This window comes from Echinops telfairi, unplaced genomic scaffold (assembly GCF_000313985.2).
Source record: "Echinops telfairi isolate 266 unplaced genomic scaffold, ASM31398v2 ScPeMD7_2;HRSCAF=8, whole genome shotgun sequence".
In the NCBI taxonomy this organism is placed as follows: Eukaryota; Metazoa; Chordata; class Mammalia; order Afrosoricida; family Tenrecidae; genus Echinops; species Echinops telfairi.
In genome coordinates, this window is record NW_022103898.1 from 50111528 (window position 1) to 50131991 (window position 20464).

General features: G+C 42.1%; 1 protein-coding gene and 1 pseudogene across 1 annotated transcript in view; one reads left to right on the plus strand and one right to left on the minus strand.

The window, feature by feature from the left end:
* Window positions 1-1344, minus strand: part of LOC101651338 — a 1693-nt pseudogene extending 349 nt beyond the window's left edge.
* Window positions 1-20464, plus strand: part of LIN7A (lin-7 homolog A, crumbs cell polarity complex component) — a 246476-nt gene that overhangs the window by 121421 nt on the left and 104591 nt on the right. The window lies entirely within an intron of this gene.

Below are 20464 nucleotides of genomic sequence, written 5' to 3' on the forward strand. Positions count from 1 at the left end.
GGCCAGCGAACTTGGCCTTGCTGCCCAGCTCCTCTTCAATGCTGAGGATCTGGTTGTACTTGGCCAGGCACTCAGATCGGCAGGGCGCTCCAGTCTTGATCTGTCCAGTACAGAGTCCCACCACCAGGTCATCAATGAAAGTATCCTCGGTCTCCCCAGAACGATGAGACACCACGACGCCCCACCCATTGGACTGGGCCAGCTTGCACGCCTGCAGAGACTCGGTCATGGAGCCGATCTGGTTCACTTTGAGCAGGAGGCAGTTGCACGACTTCTCGCCCATGGCCTTGGCGATTCGCTTCGGGTTGGTCACTGTGAGATCGTCCCCTGCCACCTGGATCCCTGAACTGGCAGTGAACTTGGCCCAAGCATCCCAGTCATCCCATCCTGGTCAAAGGGGTCTTCGATAGACACCACTGGGTAAGTCCGTGATGAAGGACTTGTACAGGTCTGCCAGTTGGTCAGGTGAGATGTACCCTCTGGGGGCATCAGGAGACTTGAAGTTCAAGTCGTATTTCCCAGACCTGAAGAACTCAGAGGCAGCTACGTCCATGCCAATCACCACCTTGTCAGTGTAACCAGCTTTCCCAATAGCATTCTTCAGCAGCTCCAGGGCCTCTTTGTTCTCCAAATCCGCCTTCATCCCCCACATTGGTGGCATCCTTGCCGTACTTCTCCTTAATGACGTTCTTCAGGTTGTGGTACACCTCAGCCGCGATGCGCATGGCCTCCTTGAAGTTGGCTGCTCCGCCAGGGAGGATCATGAACTCCTGCATGGCCAGCATGTTGCCGGCATGGGAGCCGCTGTTGATCACATTGAAAGCAGGAACTGGCAGGATAACTTCGGAATTGCCGGCCAAGTCAGCGATGTGACGGTATAGGGGGACTCCCTTCTCAACAGCTCCAGCCTTGCACACAGCAAGGGACATGCCCAGAATGGCATTTGCACCAAATTTTGATTTATTCTCAGTTCCATCCATCTCAATCATCAGCTTGTCGATCTTTTCCTGTTCCATCACGTTCAGCTTCTTGCTAACCAGGGGAGGCGCAATCGTTTTATTGATATTCTCAACAACCCTTGAGACACCTTTGCCTTGATACCGGGTCTTCTCATTGTCCCGGAGCTCCAGGGCCCCGTAGATCCCAGTGGAGGCACCACTGGGCACATGAGCTCTGAAGAGCCATTTGGCGGTGTAAAGATCGACCTCAACGGTGGGATTTCCACGGGAGTCGAAGATCTCTCTGGCGTGAATCTTGAGGATAGACATGATGGATTTCTGGCCGCTGGTTCTCGTCGCCCAGGAAGGAAGTGGAGGAGGCTGCAGACACCGAGATGGGTGTTGGGTCAGCAGATGCGGATGCCGCGACTCCCCGAGAAGCTCTCGTTTTCTTCTTTTTTTAAATCATTTTATTGGGGGTTTGGACAGCACTTATCACAATCCATATATCTATCCATTGTGTCAAGCACATTTATACATTTGTTGCCATCATTATTCTCAAAACATTTGCCTCCTACTTGAGCCCTTAAATCAGCTCCTCATTTTCCCCTACCTCTTCTCCTCCTCCCTCATGAACCCTTGACAATTTCTAAAGATTTTTTCAACATGATTTCTTTTTATTCTTGTTAGTCCATAACTCATGGTGATCCCATACACAATAAAACATAGCATTACCTCGTCATGTGACGCTCATGATCAGCTGTGGATCAAATCATTGTGATCAATAGAGTTTTCATTGGTTGACTTTCAAAAATCAGAGGTTGCTTCCAAAAGTCAACTGGAAATGGAACTGGGAGCTAAAAGGTAGTAGGATTTTTGAAGCAACTTCTTAGATCACCAGGCTCTTTTTCTTTCTAGTTCATCTTAGTCCAGAAGATCCATCAAAACCTGTTCATTATCAGAAAACGAAACCAAACTATAGCCATCTGGTCCCATCTGGCTGTTAGCAGGTCTGTATAGGGTTTCAGAGGCTCGGAATCTGAATGGGAAAGCCGACTTCCACAGAGACAGCTGTCATCATTCTCTGGAGGTGGGGCTAGTGGGTTTGAACTGCCGACCTGGCAGTTAGCAGCCCAATGCTTATTCCACAGTGCCATATCATCATAGCACATGTACCGTCTTTGTACAGTTCTTTATTTATTGTGTTTTATTTTGTTCACTCCCTTGTGTGTCCAAAATATGACAACATATGTTTTCCTTTTAATATGAGTGGTGCATGGATGCTTACAAATGAAGTGATCACTCTTGTAGAATGACAACTAAAATAGCAGTGTATTAATCAGAATCAGCAAATATGTATCTGATTTCTGTTCATATTCAACTCAGCTGAAGTTGGCAGATGTCCGAGGAAAAAAAAAGCTTGATGGCTCTTACATTTCTTTGAATTGCTAAATGTAATAAGACACAAAAGCCAGGCTGTTTCTTGTGTGATACATTTCCTGCCAAGGAAAGCATGAAGTCACGGAAGCCTCTTTCTGAGCATACTGAAAAGATATCACACAATATAGATTTTATTTTCAGCAGAAACAAAAATCCATTTTAAAAGGATAAACACTTCCCAGAATTATATTTGCTCCAACATGAAAGTTTTGACACATTCTCAACCACAAGGAAGCATAAACAATTGGGGAAACGCGATGAAGTCTTGTACTCTAAAACACGCTTGACCTTGAACAGAACAAGGAGAGAATATCAGAACAGCGCCTCTGTTCATTGGCTCCAACCTCCTCCTGAACTCTGGCATTTTGATAGCATCTTGAAACCAGTTATGGGGACGTACCAGCCATGCCGTCTCTCATTGCTGTGCAACAGGATGAAAACTAGTGTTGTTTCACAGAAATGCTGGCTTTTTCCTAGCATGTAAGCTCTAATCTCCATGTGTGCTTGTGCATGCATGTGTGTGTTTACAGGATGCCTTTGTGGACAGCTTAAAGGCCATAACATCTTCTAACATTGTTAAGCAACACTCTCCTAAGGGAGGAAAATCTTTGGTATGGTGTGCATGTGTGGAGCACATGTTTTCAGCTCCAACATCCAATGTGACAACTCTGGTGAACACATTACTCCTATTTGTCATCGACACTGATTGCTTTCAAACTTAGCATGCCTTAGTGTCAAAGATGCTGACAACTATCCTGGAAGATGGCTTCCAGTAGTCACTTAAGTTCACAGCCATCACCTCAAATGGATCTATGGTTTCAAAAGTTTTTATCAGAAAGACCAAAAATTGGCTTCCCAGAGGGTAAGTGTTCATACACATAGTTGACTTGGATCAGAAATGTCACTTTCTTTTTTTCAGAAATAAAGGATCATTATATCCCAGAACCATTTGTTAAGAGGAGGTCATTTGGAACTGGACGTACCTGTAGCTGTTAGGCCATACAAATGTCAGGGTCAGGGTCAGGAGCTGCACTGCTATGATTGCTGCTGGGAACACCTGCCATTTTGGAGGAAGAGATTAGAGCTGAAAATGTGTAACCTTTCCAGCGCTGAAAGCAGGATTTCTAAGAGGGAAAAGGAGTTGGAAAGAACACCTTGTCAGTTATCCACAGGGAAGATCGACAAATACCTGGAAGACGCAAAACCCTTTTAAAGGTTACTTCTGCTTAGATGATTCAAATGCCTTTTCTTGCTGCCAGAGGCTGTATTGTTGTTGCAGACTTTCCAAAAATAGCTTCCTTCAACTTGAGGACAAAGGGGCTGGTGGAACTTGAATCCCACTTGAAGTCTCTTGGAGAAACCAGACGCCTTGACTGAAGTGTACGCGCCTGTGATAGGGAATTTACTTCTCTGCTACTGAAAAGCTGTGTGAGCTGCAACTTTGAATGTACGCTTTCACTGAAAGTTTCCAAATGGATGGAATCTTAAAAATGGCAGGTTTCCCTGTAAAGGTCCCGCTGGATTATGAAGTCACTCTCACTCAAGCCAAAGAAAACAGCCTTCCCACTCCACTGGGGTGTGCTGTTTAGGTAGAAACAAAGTTTTCTTTTGTGGTAGAGCATGGTTAATTTGGATTTATTCATTTTTTTCCAGGAATCAGTCATTAATTTTTATAAGAAAAATAATAGCCACATGATCCCTTATTATGTGTGAAATCACTCAAGGCCTAATGCAATGGAATAAATGGTGTGAAAATTTATTCAGATACACACTTTTTATTAGAATAACTTCATAATTTCCACAGTTTATCCAAAAAGTCAATTAAATCTCTCCCTTTCAAAATGAGGAAGATGAATGTTCTAATTCTGGTGTGTGTTAGGCTGGGTTGACAAGAGAAACAAATGTAGTGACACTCACATGGATAAGAGAAAGCTTTCTATCAAAGAGTAATTGTATATTAAGAAAACATCCCAGCCCAGGCCAAATCAAGTCCATAAATCCAATATCAACCATCAAGTCCATAAGTCCAATATTAGCCCATGATCCATAATTCTCTCTAAGTCTCATGCAGCACAGGCAATGAGGCAGAATGCAGGAAGATCCCAGGCCAATGGGTACAAAGTTGTGCTTCCAGTGGCAGTGGATGCGTCCCCAGGGTTCTCACAGGTCTTAGTGTGGCTCCCCATGGCTTGTCAACAGGAAGACAAAGGGAAGGCCAAGAGAGTGTGTGGGTCCCCTCCAGGGAGAAAAAGAGGAAGTTTCCAGAATCCTCAAGAGAAGGCCATGCCCACAAGGAGGCATCATCAGGCTGTGACCTGATTGACAGGGTAGACTCCACCCCTACACTTATTTATCAAGTTGACATGAAGTTATGAAACTAACAGATGGTGTTAGTTGAAAAATACTATTCAACCTGTAAACCTCTAAAATATTTCCAATTGTGTAAATATGCAGTTACATAGTACATTGTTTTCTTTCATATAGATTACATAGGATTATGCATAACTGTGGCAGGAGTGGGGGTGGGGTGGGAGCAGGTGGGAGCAGCAGGAATTTGTTACTGTGAGATGGTATGGGAGAGGGGTAAGGAAGACAGCCATGAGGAAGGTTTATAGATTGATAAAATAATTTTGGGGATACTATTGTACTTTTTCTCAAGGGGAAATTGTAAAAACATAATGACTGTCAAGCCTTCTGGAAAGAGAATTTTAAAAGTATTATTATGGTTCTTTTTCTGAAACTTTCGCTGGGAAAAATTACATTCATAACAATGTTCACAAAGTGTTTGTAATATTAGTATGTCGCTTTCTGGTAGCAAGAGCAGAGTCTGTGCGACAGGAAGTATCATGGGCTGTGATGGCTCTAATGGGTCATTGATTTAACAAATATCCAAACAGACCCTCACAAGAGTCTGTCATGACTCTGAGCTGTTAGCATCACTGCTCAGTAAACACTCAGCCCGAGCCTCCCATTGGCTATTATAATGATACAATAAACACTACATATTTTCAGAAGCTTGTAATGACATACACTTAACTCAGTAGTTCTAAATAATAGAGCCTTAGGAGTTGTATTTTTTTAACACTAACATAAAAGAAACCTTCTGTTTTCTGTTATGATCATAGAACTGGAAATCAGAACTTCAACTTTTGTGACTGTGGATAACATTTCTCACATACACACACACTTACACACACACACATTCCATTAACAAGCCATTTAACCTTTTCTTGTTTCCAGTGTATCCAACATATATGGAGGCAAGTTGACTTGCACCAGCCATGTAAAATGGATGTGAAGTCACAAATTGGCATTTTAAAACTAGCTTGCTATCCTCTCTGAGGGTAGTTTGTATATAAGAAAAAAAATGAAATTGATGTCCTTTACAATTCAAAAATATGGAAGGCAAGTTTTCTTGCCCCTCCCTTTCTCCATTCTCTCCTTGGGGACCATGCGAGATCTGGGACTCAGACTGATACAGCATCTGTGTTCATCGCTGGTTTTGTCACTGTAGTATTGGATGGATGCATATTGTCCTAAAACATGTTTATTTTTATTATACTTGTCTTAAACTTTATAAAGAATGCTGTTAGGCTGATGTGCTCTCGGGGTGCTGCTTTTTCATTTCACGTGACACTGCTTAAGTCGATCATGGTGTTTGGTGTGCAGCTATAGTGCTTTTGATTAGCCTTCCACTGATGTTTCATTGTCTGGATATACATAGTTTATTAATTCAGTCTTTCATTTTAAATGGGACTCTGGCTACTGTCAATGCTCATACAAAACATTCCAAAAATTTTAGTTCAGAATAAGAGTGATCTTACATTTAAAATTTATTCTTACTTTGAAAATTGACCTCAATCCCAAATTAACATACGTTAAACATTTTTTCCAACCTTAAAAATTGATTTCTAATTAGAAACAAATGTTTTGTTTCTATGTGTTTACATAAATTCATACAATGGCATTAATGTATAAATGTATAACATGTAAGTGTATGCCATGTGGTAACTGCATAAACATTATGTTTAACTTAAAAATGCTAATATGTATAAAGTTTAAAGCAGTGGTTTCCAACCTTCCCAAGGCCACAACCCTTTAATACAGTTTCTCATGTTGTGGTGACCCCTAACCATAAAATTATTTTTGTTGCTACTTCATAACTATAATTTTGCTACTGTTATGAATTGGGCGACACCTATGAAGGGTCGTTTGACCCCAAAAGAAGTCATGACCCACAGGTTGAGAATCACTGGTTTAAAGGGACCTTAGAAAGCATATACTCTTATGGGGCTTAGTCTCTGGAGAGGGGACTTTGTGAATTTGATAAAATTATAGGCCCTATTCCCAGGAGAATGTGCATGCACAAACATTTTTAAATTTATTTATTTTTCCAACTTTATGTTGTGAATTGGGTAACATTTAAAAGCACATCATCAATTTTATATTTTATATATTTTCAAAAAACTCCTACACACTTTGTTTCAACTTAGCCATTGCATTCCCCACCATGGACCATACCCCATTCTACTTTTTCACAGCGGTTCCTGTTTCCATTTTGCCCTTTCCCCTAACCTTCTGGACTTTGTCCTTTGGTAGATGCAGCACCTCTGATCTTAAATGGTTGATTATTCTATCACAAGCATAAGTTAATTCCAGATCTGAGAGTCATAGTTTGGGAAGTCCCACCTATCTCTCTGGCAAGCAAGCCTGGTCAATTTACAACTTTTGAGCTTTGTTCCACATTTTTCACACACTCTAAATAGGACCTTTTAATATGATCCTTTTCAGTGCTTTCTTGGTGACAGCTGGGCACCATCTAGCTCTTCTTATCTCATGCTTGTTTAGATTGACATTTGCATAGTCCAGGAGTCCGTTGAACTGTTTCCACATACTCTTTGATTTTCAATAACTCTTCTTTCCATGATACCAGTAGAGACCAATGGTTGCACCCTAGTGAGTGTTCATGAGCTTTGAAGATCCAGTCCCCACTCATCTGAGTAGGATATAGAATGTTTTTGACCTTCAGGACTATGTACAGACATTTAAAACACAAGTTCAGGATATGGTTAAGTTTCTTGAAACTGATCCATTGGTGCCTTAATTTACTATAACCTTCTAATTTAGGATAATATACGCAAAGGGTTTTTTTCCCTCAAGATATTTAGTGTTTGAGTTAGCACCAGAACCATGGTCTCCTGATTGCCATCCATTCCAGCTCCGCTCATGTGGACAATGGCAAAAACAGAACCTTCCAAAGTGTGGAAATCATGAACCGTTATTACCGAACTTGTCTGTAAGAAGCCAAAATAACTGAAAATGTCACAATATCCTATGTCAAAAATTTCTATTTATATCATTGATCTTTTTGTAGCAACAGCTTTGATTTAGTCATATGTGCCCCTATTAATATAGGGCAGAATATTATATATTAATAATATGGTCTCCTGTAGTATATCCCTACAAATTTCCAAGACGCAATACCCACAATTTAACTACTAAATTTTGTATAATTGACACCTTGTCACTAAAACTGTTTAAACTTTTCCAGAAGTATTCTGGAATTATTTAGTGTTTTTGAGGTGCAGTTTTAGTGAAGGTATTCTCCCATGAACCATAAATATGCGTATCTATTCAAATGTGCACATATTATTTTTTTCTTTTTTAGTATGTTTGCAGAAGTGTCAGGTAAACATTTTCAGTGAGTAGCCACAAATAAAGGGATAAAACCAGTTTGGGGGGGCAAAGGAAAAATTTAATCTGTTAATGAAAATCTTGTCTTCTTCTATCCATGTTTATATGTTGACAATATAGTAAGAGACCCCAAAAGGTTCTGGCACTTGGGAAAGTTTTGAACAGCATTTGCTATGAGGTGGTATTTACCATAGAGTTAGCGGTATGATACTCCATATTTATCATGTGCCTTAAAATCCAGCCCAAATATTTGGTGTCCATCCTTATTTGCTAGCACTTGAGGGCCAGTCACAGAAGCCTGACATTTGATAACCAGAAGATAGCAGCTGTTTTGTAAGGCAGTGTTCCAAGTTTACAGGGATTAAGCAAAGAAGTAAGTAATAAATAAAAACCAAGCAAATAACTGCCACAGAACAATTACCTTAAAGTCAGAGAGTTGACCAGTTAAACACCAGCAAAGATATACAAGGGAGAACCCCACCACCCCAAAATCGGAATTTTTTTTCAAAGCCATGTATTTAAATATTTTTACAAAACAACCTTATCACCTTCAAATTCCTCTCCATTACACTTAATACATTTGTCAAATCTGCAATCCATTCTTGAAAACATTTTCAAACCTAGCTGTTTGGATGGCTGGCAGTATCTCCCTCATTTTTTTCTCTTTACTTCTTGTACTTCATCAAATCACTGTCCTTCCATGTCCCTCTTCATTCACAGAAACAAAAGGAATTCTCACAGAGCAAGGTCAGGTGAGTAAGGTATGTGGGGCAAGAGAGGCATGCTGTTTTTTCCAAACACTGGCACACTGAAATGGCTGTGTGCCTGAGCAGGTGCATTGTTGTGGTGGCAAAACCAGTCCCCAGTTTGCCACTATTCAGGCCTTTTTATGTCCCACACTGTTATGAATCTTTTCAGAACCTCTAAATAGAAAGCTTGATCAACAGTCTGACCTGGTGGACCAAACTCCAAATGTACTATCCCCCCTCACATCAAAAAACCAGATGAGCATCTTCTTGATCTTTGATTTCACTTTCAGAGCTTTTTGGGGGTGAGGTGATGATGGCATCTTCCACTGGCTTGGTTGATGTTTGCTTTCAGGGTCATAAGAAGAGCACCATGTCTCCTCACCAGTAATGACCTTGGAAAAACATCTGGTTGCTTCAGGAGCTGTTCTTTCAAAGCATGGTCAGAGCTCGAAGCACAAATATTGCAGTGACCCTTCTCATTCCCAAATCTTCTGTTAAAACTCACTGAACCAAGCTCCAAGATAGTCCAGGTGAATTCCCTGTCTCTTCAATGGTCAGTTGTCGGTCTTTGAGCACAAGTGCATGAATCTGTCAAGAGTTTTGTCCATTTGGGATGTTGATAGATATCCAGAGAGTGGTTTGTCATTAATTAACGTTTCATCTTTTTTGAAACGAGAAAACCACTCATACACTTGAGTTTTTCCCATAGTGCTGCCCTTGTAAGATGCTCAACATCCCAACAGTTTCTGCAGTATTTTCCTGAGCAGGAAACAAAATCTCAGAGCAGCATGCTGTTCTCTTAAATCGGCCATCACAAAAAAGCGAGGTTTGAGCGAAACTACTTTTATGAAAAAATTCACTGTGACCAGAGAGAACTTTCCCAGGTGATGCCACTGGTGCACTAACTCAGAGTGAGTTGCTTGATTCTCACCTAGTGGGAAATAAGCACATATGAAGGCTTCACTCAGCAGAGCTTTTTTTGGGGTACCCTTGGGAAGATTAGCCAGTGACCAGCTAGTCACCAGTGCCAGAGAATCCATGGTGGTCTGGATAGCCAGGATGAGCAACACTTTAATGACAATCATCAGTTACAGCTTTTTCCTGGTAAGTACAGTAACATTCCTCTTCAGTAAATGTCAAGGACAGAGAGGACAGTTAGATATATTGAAATGCCCCATAGAATAGATACTTTCTTGTGTTGATTTTCCTTAAGATACTTTTCTTCACACATCTTTTTAGTCTTACAAACCTCGGAATATCTGAAGGCATATGGTTATATATGGATAACACTAGTGCACATTTCTTTTTGAAGAATACGCTGAGATTATCTGAGGAATGTGAGGAGGCTTCAGAAATTGTGTGGGAAAATGAGAATAAAAGCTAATGGATTTTCTCCATGAACTTTTTTAAATCTCCTCATATAAACCCATATGTAGTCCATGTGGGAAAGATCTCTGGCAGTGTTGTGAAATTAAAGCATTGTACCTCATGAGATTTCTGATTGAAAGGGCATTTTGTTAAGCTTTTGTTTGTCACCATCTGCTTGACTGCCAAATATTACTGACTATTTATGTCAGAAAGTGAATTGTGATTGAATTCTCTTAGGATTTATTTGTTTGAGAATCACTGACTTTCCTGACCTATGGGACAGTAATGGCCTCCATGTCCAAGACAGAGCATAACCAACTACTATTATATATAGAGAGAGAAGTGGGCTTGCCAGATGTTTACTAAGTAAATTAGATTTTTATAAGCAAGCTGTAAATTATGTCCTCTCCTACCCAAGGTGAATGGAGGCAGGGGGCATGGAGTGGAGACCCAATGCCCATCTGTAGACAATTGGACATCCCCTCACAGAGGGGCCACAGGGAAGAGATGAGCCAGTCCGGGTGCAGTATAGCACCGATGAAACACACAACTTTCCTCTAGTTCTTTGGTGCTTCCTTCACCCCACTATCATGACCTCAATTCTACCTTACAAATTGGATTAGACCAGAGCATGCACACTGCTACAGATAAGAGCCCAAAACACAGGGAATCCAGGATAGATAAACCCCTCAGGGCCAACAATGAGAGTAGAGATACCAGGAGGATAAGGGGAGGGTGGGGGGAGAAAGGAGATTGCAAGGATCAATCTAGAACCCCCATCCCAGGGGGACGAATAACAAAAATGTGGGTGAGGGGTGATGGAGGATGACTTAAGACATGGAGATAACAATCTATAACTTATCAAGGGTTTGTGAGGGACAATGAATGGGTGGTGGAGGGAGGGGGAAGAAATGGGGAGCTGATATCAGGGGCTCAAGTGGGAAGAGTGCTTTGAAAATGGCGGCATATGTGCAAATGTTCTCGACACACTGGATGTATGTATGGATTGTGATAAGAGATGTAAGAGCCCCCAATAAAAGTATTTACAAAAAAATATGCCCTCTCTACTTTGTGTCAATTAAATTGCAATAACATTAAAATAGCCAAATAATAGAATGGCCATAAATCCAAGGTCTAAAAAAAGTATGAAAATATACCATAATACTTCAACAGGACTTCTTAATAAGAAAAATTTGAAATGTATGAAGTTGGTCCCATGAGAGGCTAGTAATTTATTAATTACTATGGTTGAAGAGTTTGTAATTATGAGTGTGATTCAAATCACATTGTTGATATTTCATGCAAAATATCTTGTCAAGCATAGGCAATTATTCAAACAATAGTTAAGGGAAGAGATTCATTTAGAATGTTCATTTGCCTTAATTAATTTTGACACGTTATTATAGCTGAGAAAAGAACTTTCAAGATCTCCATGACTTAAGGACTTCAAATAATAGAATCACTGAATCATACTTGACATCCACATTTTCTTCTCAGAAAGAATAGATTGGGGCAATAGAGTCCCTTTAAAATATTGACTTAAAGATGGACAGTAACTAGTGTTTATTTTAGGAGTATAAATCATTTGAGATTTTCAAAAAGGCAGCATTTTCTCAAGGACAACGTTCTTATGGCAGGAAGAATTAGGAGGGAAGGAGAAATGGAGGCGACAGAGGCAGAGGGAGATAGTGTCATACAAGATGCTGCACTGTAGGGGTTGCAGTCAATGATATGAAACAAGTAAGTGTGAATTGTTGCATGGAAAACTGGTCAACCTTTCCTCAATTCCCAAATAAACGTTTTTTTAAATATTGACTAAATCATAATGATGTACATTGAAAATAAAATAAATGGACTATTAATCCAATTCTGGCTTTATAAAAAAGACAAAGATATAAATATCAACATATTTAAACATGTGATTACACAAATTAAGTTTCTCAAGTTTGAGTCCTCACCCTGAAAATCGGACCCTTATCAAAGTACAGCAATAAACAACTTGAATATTTATTCTCTCTTGTAGTTAAATCAGCATAATAATCTACTAGTAAGATAAATCGTTTCAACATCAACTAATGTGATTATTTCCATTGTTAGAAGATAAGATGCTTGCTTCTTATTAATGTCCAGTGACAGAAAGATTCACATATGTTGTTCATTAATTATGATTCCAGGATGTATTTTACCCTAGAATACTTGTAGTTAATTCTGAAGGATGGGGTAACAATGAATGCTTAACTCAACTTTATTTCACAAAATATTCATGTTAGTCTTTGTTCATTTCACTGTCAAATGTATAGAGATTGACAAATACTGCTTTTCTTTTGGGAAAAAGAGAAACCCACTGCCATTGAGTCAATGCCGACTCCTCATGACCTTATAAAGCAGGGCAAAACTGCCCCATGAGTGTCTGAGGCTATAACTTGTTAAGGGCGTAGAAAGCCTTGAAGGGTGGTTTCAAACTGCTGGGCTTGTGGTTAGTAACCCAACACATAACCAGTGCCCCACCAGCACTAGTGACAATGGCTAGAAAAACATATGCTTAATGAATATATATATGTTGGTTTATTTGATATTGCTGCACATAGGATGACTAGGTTTTTCCTAAATACAATGGTAACTTTGAATTTATAAAGCTACCTAATTGGATTTAAAAGTGGCTGCATGATAATTAAGCTTGTTGGGTTGCTATCCTGTTAGGGAAAACAGACAATCTTTAGAGATGTTATTTCAGACTGCAATTGAATATTCATAATTTCCCTTGAATACAATGTTATATGATGTATGCTAACTATACTTGGTATTGCTCTTCACGGTTACCTTCCCTTTGACTTGCTCTTTAAAAATGGTAAAGTGGGTCCTGAGACCCTCCAGTTCCCTGTGCTTATTCCACTCTCTACCCTCTAATCGGGCCGGAAGAGTGACAGGAGCAAAATGAGATGGACGCGCACACGTGGGGACACACACACACACACACACACACACACACACACTTTCCACACTGACAACGTTTTATCACAATCCTGAAACTCCTTAATTTTATGTTTGTAATGTTGGTTCCTGGTTACTAAAATATCATTTGCTATATTTATAACTTCGAGGCATAGATCATGTCTATGGGGATGGTTTTTCCATTTATACCATAATTCTCCACTGACCTTTCCTAAGGTATACAAATGATTCCTCAAAACCTAGTTCACTCAGAAAATGATACACATACCATCATGCGTATATGTTTCATACATAAATTTGTTACCAATTTCAGGGGTTTTATTGTGGCAAGGATTGTGCAACTCAAACGTTTCCCCTGTGCAAACAAATCACCAATTTTCTATTTTCAGAGAGCGCCTCAAGGAGAGGGTGTCAGCTTCCTGACTGTTCTGCATGGCTTGGCCACGGTCTTAGCTCAGCAAGTTTCTTGTATCCATGCTTGCTAGTTACAAGATATTTGGTCTTCCTTTTTTGGTGTCCTAATAATCCGGAGATGATGGTGGCAAACAAACCAAGTTCAAAAACTCAAACTCAGTGCCATTGATTCTAACTTATTGTAGCAATCTTGAAGGACACATTAGAACTGCCCCTGTGGGTTGCCAAGACTGTAACTCTTTAGAAAAATAGAAAGCCTCATCTTTATCCCAAGACACAGCTGCGGGTTTTGAACCGCTAAGCTTGGGTTTAGCAGCCCAGTGCATAATCCACCATGCTCCCAGGCTTCTGGTTTTCTATGACAATTATAATTTAACACCCCTTTGGATCATTTCTTTAGTGTCCCGTGCTTGTGTCTATGCACGTTACAGAAGCCACATGCTCTTTCTTCACCCTGTACTAAAGACTGTGCCAGTGTCTATTTGTAACATTAATTCTGATCATGTGGACTGCCCGGATTTATCTTCCTCTTATTAAAGAGGAGCACAGCACATTTACATTAGAAATAATTTTAGGATTTCTCAATGGTGTCAAATAAAATTGTACACTGCACACTTTTAGGGTACCCCATTCATTTCTATCATCATCCGAGATTTAAATGTTTATTATTACAACTGCCTGGCAGATGGCAATGTCCTGATAAAGGACCAACTTTTTCTAAGATGCGAAAAGGCACAATTTGTACTAATTATGGAACTGGATTTTCCAAAAATACATTCTGTGTTATTTTGTGCGTTCATCATAGAGGGAAACACAGCCTGCAAGGAAATCCTAGGACAAAGTCCAAATCTACTGGGTAGGTTCTCAAAGCCTTGAAATTGACAGATTTTTTTCTCCCTAACTTTCCTCATGAATTTGGCTTGTATGTTGCTGTGATGGAGAAATGCATGCCACTGGTATTTCAAAGAGCGGTGGGGTCACCTGTTGTGCTGCAAAAGGCTTCTTTAATATGCTACTGAGCAAAGATAGCCCTTTGAGAGCTAAGGTACCCCGGACTGAGGGCCCGGTAGTTTCAGAGGCTTCAATTGAGTGCTAAGGTGAGCTGGACCCGGGCCATGGTGTCTTCAAGTGGCTCATAGGCATGAGAACGCTGGACCCTGATTAAAGGAGATGAAGAAGAATCGATGCACTTGAATTGTGGTTCTGGAGAGGGGTCTTAAAAAAGGGATTGCTCAAAGGATAAATCAGTCTGTCTTGGGGGAGGTGCAGCCCCAGGACTACTGAGAAGCAAGTATGGCGAGACTCCATCTGTCATACTCGGGGCATGTTGTCAGGGGAGACCAGTCCCTGGAGAAGGACATCATGCTTGGCCAAGTAGAGGGGCAGCAAAGGAGGGGAAGGCCCTGACGGGGATGGATGGACGCCATGGCTGCAACAATGGGCTCAAGCGTGGGAATGCTTGTGAGGATGGCACAGGATCGTGCAGAGTTCCATTCTGTTGTGCACATTGTGCATAGGGTCTCTATGGGTCAGAAGGCCTCTAACAACTACAGCAGCAACAACCTATGAGTGCCGATGTTGAACAATGAATATGGAAGACCAGAATAATTAATTCACTTGAAGAATGATCTTGGCAAAGGATATTGAATATACCTTGTACTGCCAGAAGAATTTTTAAAAATATGTCTTGGAAGAAATATAGCCAGAATGCTCCTTAGAAGTGAGGCTTTTTCTCATGTGCTGTGGACATGTTATCACAGGGGTTGACTCCCTGGAAGGCATCTTAGACAGTAGAGAGCCAGCGAAGAAAAACGGAGGGCCCTCAATGAGATGGTGGCAACAATGTCCCCTCCTCTGCTGCCCCTCTACAGCACAATTCTGAAGGTGGTACAAGAGTGGACCGTAGTTCATTCTGTTGTGTTATAATTGATTCAAGGGTACTTTACAACCATTCCATCATAGTATTTTGTTTCTAAACCACTTAATCGTCATGATTCAATCTGTTTTAATAAAGCCCAAAGTTCATGATACTTATTAGAAATGCTTGATTCTAAAATTTTACATTTTTAAAACTATTGGTTTACAATCACGCAACAGTGTTATGTGACTCATATACACAGGTCTGTGTTTGGAAAATTCAAGTATTGTCTCCTTATACAGTATCTATGTAATTGTTTAAATTACTTCAAAGAATTTTTTTTAAATGCCAGTTAGTGAAATTATTCCTAGCAGTTTTTAATTAAAATACATGATTCTTCTAAGGTCTCCTGAGATAGGAACAAAAATCAGACCGTTTCAGTACAAGCCCTTACAGATCTTACACAAGGACTTCATGGGGCTCAGGTGGAACACAATTCTGCTTGCTTCAACACTCAGACAACTGGAAAATACACTGAGCATGTTGAGTTGGACGGAAGGGAAAGAACTTGTCCCGATGGCCACCGTAAGACTTCCACCCACTGTGGACCCCCTAAACCAGATGCAAGTGCACTATTCACAGATAGGTGACTCGAAAACTTATGTCTTAAGTTCTCAACGTAGGTTCTTATGATGCCTCGTCTGGAGCATTTGCTCATTTGTGTGATGCAGCCCATGACTTTTTTGGATACTGAGTGAGGTTATTGTTGTGTGCCAGCAGTCAATTCCAACTCACAGGGACCTGGTAGCACAGAGGAGAACTGCCCCCTAGGGGTTCTTAGGCTAAAATCTCTTGGAGATTTTTTTTTGTAATCATGGAGAAGCTGGTGGTTTCAAACCTCCAAACTCTGGGTTAGCAGCTAAGGACTTAACCCTTGTGCCACCAAGGATCCTTAAAGATTGACATACCCTAATTTAAATTGCCTCAAGTCAATGCCTTTTCCCTACTGCTGTGAAGTAAACTAGTTTAAATGTAGCTCTTTTCTGTCTTTGTAATTCTTACCAAAGGACTGGGCGGGCAGAGTGTGTGGACTGCTTGTGGAGGGCATTGGTCAGTTGTTCCGTTCCCCTGGGGATCTACGAGGGAGCCATCTCCTAAGCAGAGGGAGAGTGCTGTGTCTTCACCAGAGAGGAGCCATCCGGGAGCTTGGCTGGGATGCATATCTGCAGTGGTGGTGCTGGCAGCAGCACTGAGATCACCAGCAAGAGCAAAGGAGTAGCACCCGAGCTGAGACTGTGAGGCCGATTACTGAGTGGGTTTCTTGGCCCAAAAAGGCAAAGGCAAAGGGACCATGTGGCTGAGAGGCCTATAGCTAGAGACAGCCAGCCCTGCCAGCATGGCTAAGAAGAGGTTTCTGGGCTGAAGAACTGGATTGTTACGATTTTGTAACCTATTCGCTTCACCAATTAATTCCGTACTTGTTGAGTTGGTCTCTGAGCTCTCTGTGGCCATTGCATTGAACGACAGAAGCTAGTGGACGAAGAATGCACAGTGTCAGAAAGAAGGATGGAGGGTGGAGGTTTGTCTTAGCCCTACCTTGTGGCAAGCGGCTTTGGACTGGTGACAAGCTGGGCCTCCTCCTCCTTCATGGAGCCAGAGCATGGAGCCTCCGTGCCACTTTTTTTCATCCATGCTAACCAAACTCAGACCATATTAACTTCGCCTTGGGATTTACCTGAAGCTTGTTTCTGGCAACTGTATTTGAGTAGCATATGTTTATCCATCTTCCTTAAGGGCGCAGCAACTAACATGCAATGGATCTGACATTTGACCAGAGGGGAAGAGAGGCAGCAGTCAGTGTGAGATATGAAAATAATAACAATCTATAAGCTATCAAGGGGCCATGAGGGTTGGGGGCGGGGGAGGAGGGAGAGGAAAAAAAGGAGGAGCTGATGCCAAGGGCTCATAGAAAGTAAATGTCTAGAAAGAATGATGGAATATATGTACAAATGTGTCTGATACAATTGATGTATGAATTGTAACGAGAATTGTAAGAGCCCCCAATAAAATGACCTTTAAAAAACAAAAAGAATTGACCAGTCAGGTTTTTGCCATTCCACTGAGTATATACAAGGAGGTACCCCACCCCCCACGCAAAACCTGGACTACCCCACCCCCACCAAAGGTATGTATTTAAATTTTTTTACAAAACAACTTTATCACCTTAAAAGTACTCTCCGTTACACTTTATACCGTTGTCAAATCTGTGATTCCATTCTTGGAATCATTTTTCAAACTCATCTGTTTAGACGGCTGACAGCGCCTCCCTTGTTTTCCTTCACCTCTTCTACGTCTTCACGTCAAATCCCGGTCTCTTCATGTTCGACTTTATTCTCAGAAAAAAAAAAAAGGCTGCACAGAGTGAGGTCAGGTGAGTAATGAGCATGAGGCAAGAGAGGCTTGCTGTTTTTTGCCCCCAAAAGCCGGCACACTGAGATGGCTGCGTGAGCAGATGCGCTGTCCTGGTGGCGGAACCAGTCCCCCGATGCCACGAATCAGGTCTTTTTTGTCGCACACTGATATGCTAGCTTTTCTGAACCTCTATATAGAAAGCTTGACTAAGTCTGACCTGGTGGAATGAACTCTAAATGCACTATGAGTCAACATTTTCGTCCATTCGGGAAGTTGATGGACGTCCAGAACGAGGCTTGTCATCAATTGACATTTCACCTTTTTTGAAATGAAGAAATCACTAGTACACTTGCGTTTTTCCCTTAGCGCTGTCCTTGTGTGCTGTGTTCAACATCGCAACTGTTTCTGCAGCATTTTTCCAGGGAAGGAAACAAAATTTCACAGCCGCATACTGTTCTCTTAAATCGGCCATCACAAAAAATGGGGTTCAAGTGAAACTGCTTGCTCAGAAAAAATTTAACTGTGACCAGAGAACCTTCCCAGGTGACTCCACTGGATGCACTAACTCAAAGAGAGTTTCTGGATGCTCGCCTAGCAGGGTAAAAATGTGTACTATGAAAGCTCCACCCAATGGAGTTTTCCGTTGAGGGGGTGGGTACCTGCTCGCATAAGTGAGCCATTTGAGAAGCAGGAAGAGAGAGCCCTGTGACCATCCAGAAAGAGGCATGCGCGATCCCCGCTTGAGTGGAAGAGGCAACAAGGCAGCAGAAGCACCAGAGTCTGCAGCACTGAGACCATGAGGCAGAGTAAAGCAGGGATAGAGCAGGGTCCTGTCTGATCCTCTAGCTCATGGCAGTAGGCCTGGAACTGATGTGGAGCTGGATTCTCCTTCCCCCTGGAGGAGGTCCCTTTCTCAGTCTCTTACCAAAGATGTAGCCCATGCGGTTCCTGTATATTCCATCCACCAAGGTTCATAGGTATAGCGAGGCTGTATGTTGTTGAAAAAGGTATTTGCAATGAATAAAGATCAATCCTTTATCTTTCAAAATTCTATCATGTGTTCTCCAGTCTCATTTCAATTACCAACTATTTTTCAACTACCAGGCCTTCCCCTTTGTTTCCAGTTTTCACATTCCAATCACCAGTAATTGTCAATGCATCTTGATTGGATGTTGGATCCATGTCCGACTGCAGAAGTTGATAGAATTCTTCAAAGGCCTCAGCCTTGGTTTTAGTGGTTGGAGAACTTATTTGAATAATAGTTGTTTTACCTGGCCTTCCTTGTAGGCCTATGGATGTTATACTAACACAGAGAAGGTTGCATTTTAAGACAGATCTTGAAATGTAGGACATAAGTAGTTAGCAAAACACTGTTGCCATTTCACCAATGTCACATGTATAGTTCCGTGACATATACCCCTGTTTCCCCCCAAATGCTATTACCTTAGAATTCCAGGTCCCACGAACTTTCTGAAGCCTCCTCATCGTTTTATCGTGTCTAACCATCGTCATGCCAGCGCATCACTGTTAACCACTCCCCAACTTCTCCATCACCCTCACCAAACACCCAGGGTCCCAAGCCTCGTCAGACAGTTCTGCTTTGAACCCAGTTCTGTCCCTTCCCATCTGGTTGAACCTTACTGAGGTGACAGCATCTGACCACCTGGGCCCACCTTGCTGGGTTTCAGGTCTGTTTCAGAAGGCTGGGCCCAGGACAGGGCTCCCTTTCCTCACTCCTAAGCAAGGGCAGGCACACACCCCTTGAAGGGCGGGCGCGGAGGTGTGCAGGAAACTGTTCCCTGCACAGGCGAGCGCTCAGTGAACCGCGGCTATTTCTCATCAGATCCCCGCTGACACTGTACAGGGACCCTCACTGGCATCTAGTGCTCGCTGTGGTAAAGATGAGATGCTGTCCACTGGAACTTTCTAGTCTCAGGAAGACCTCTGGATTTCAGAGTCCACTGCAATTCACTTCCCTTAAAAAAATAAAAAAGGGACCCCTGGAATCAGGCACCTAGGACTTGGGTGGGCGTTTGATGTTACCCAATCAATCTGATGGCTCCAGAATGTAGAAGACCCCTGGGGGACCGCTATGGGAGCTAGGGTTTAAGGAGGGGTGAGAAGTGGGCATGGGGTGATTTGGCTCCTTTCATCTGGCCTCTGACATGGCGGGGAGCGAGCAGGTGGGTACAAGGAATGTGCTGGGGTGGGGGAGGATGGGCACGTTTGTCTAAGAGTTCCTCTTGGGATCGATCAAATCCCTTCCTGAGCCTGAGGTCATGGTGCAGGGTCACTGTCCATCGGGAGCAGTGAGGCCTGTGGTCAATCGGAGAAGGCGCCCCTCCCGACACTTGACACATGCAAATTCAATCTTTTCTTAAACGTTGTGCGGTGGAAGACAGCTCCCTGCCACTGCACAGCAACGTTATCCACGCCGGGTGTGGGCTTACTGAAGGGTCAGTCCATCAACAGGGAGGGTCTGTGGTGATTGGTTTCCCTCCCATTTTCACAGAAGGGGACCAGAGAGGGCCAGTGACTTCCTCAGGGCCACACAGCACACCAGCAGCAGAGCCAAGCTCTAGTCTCTGGGGGTGGGGCTTTCCTACCAGGACAGGCCGTCTCTTGCTTTTGTTCTCACT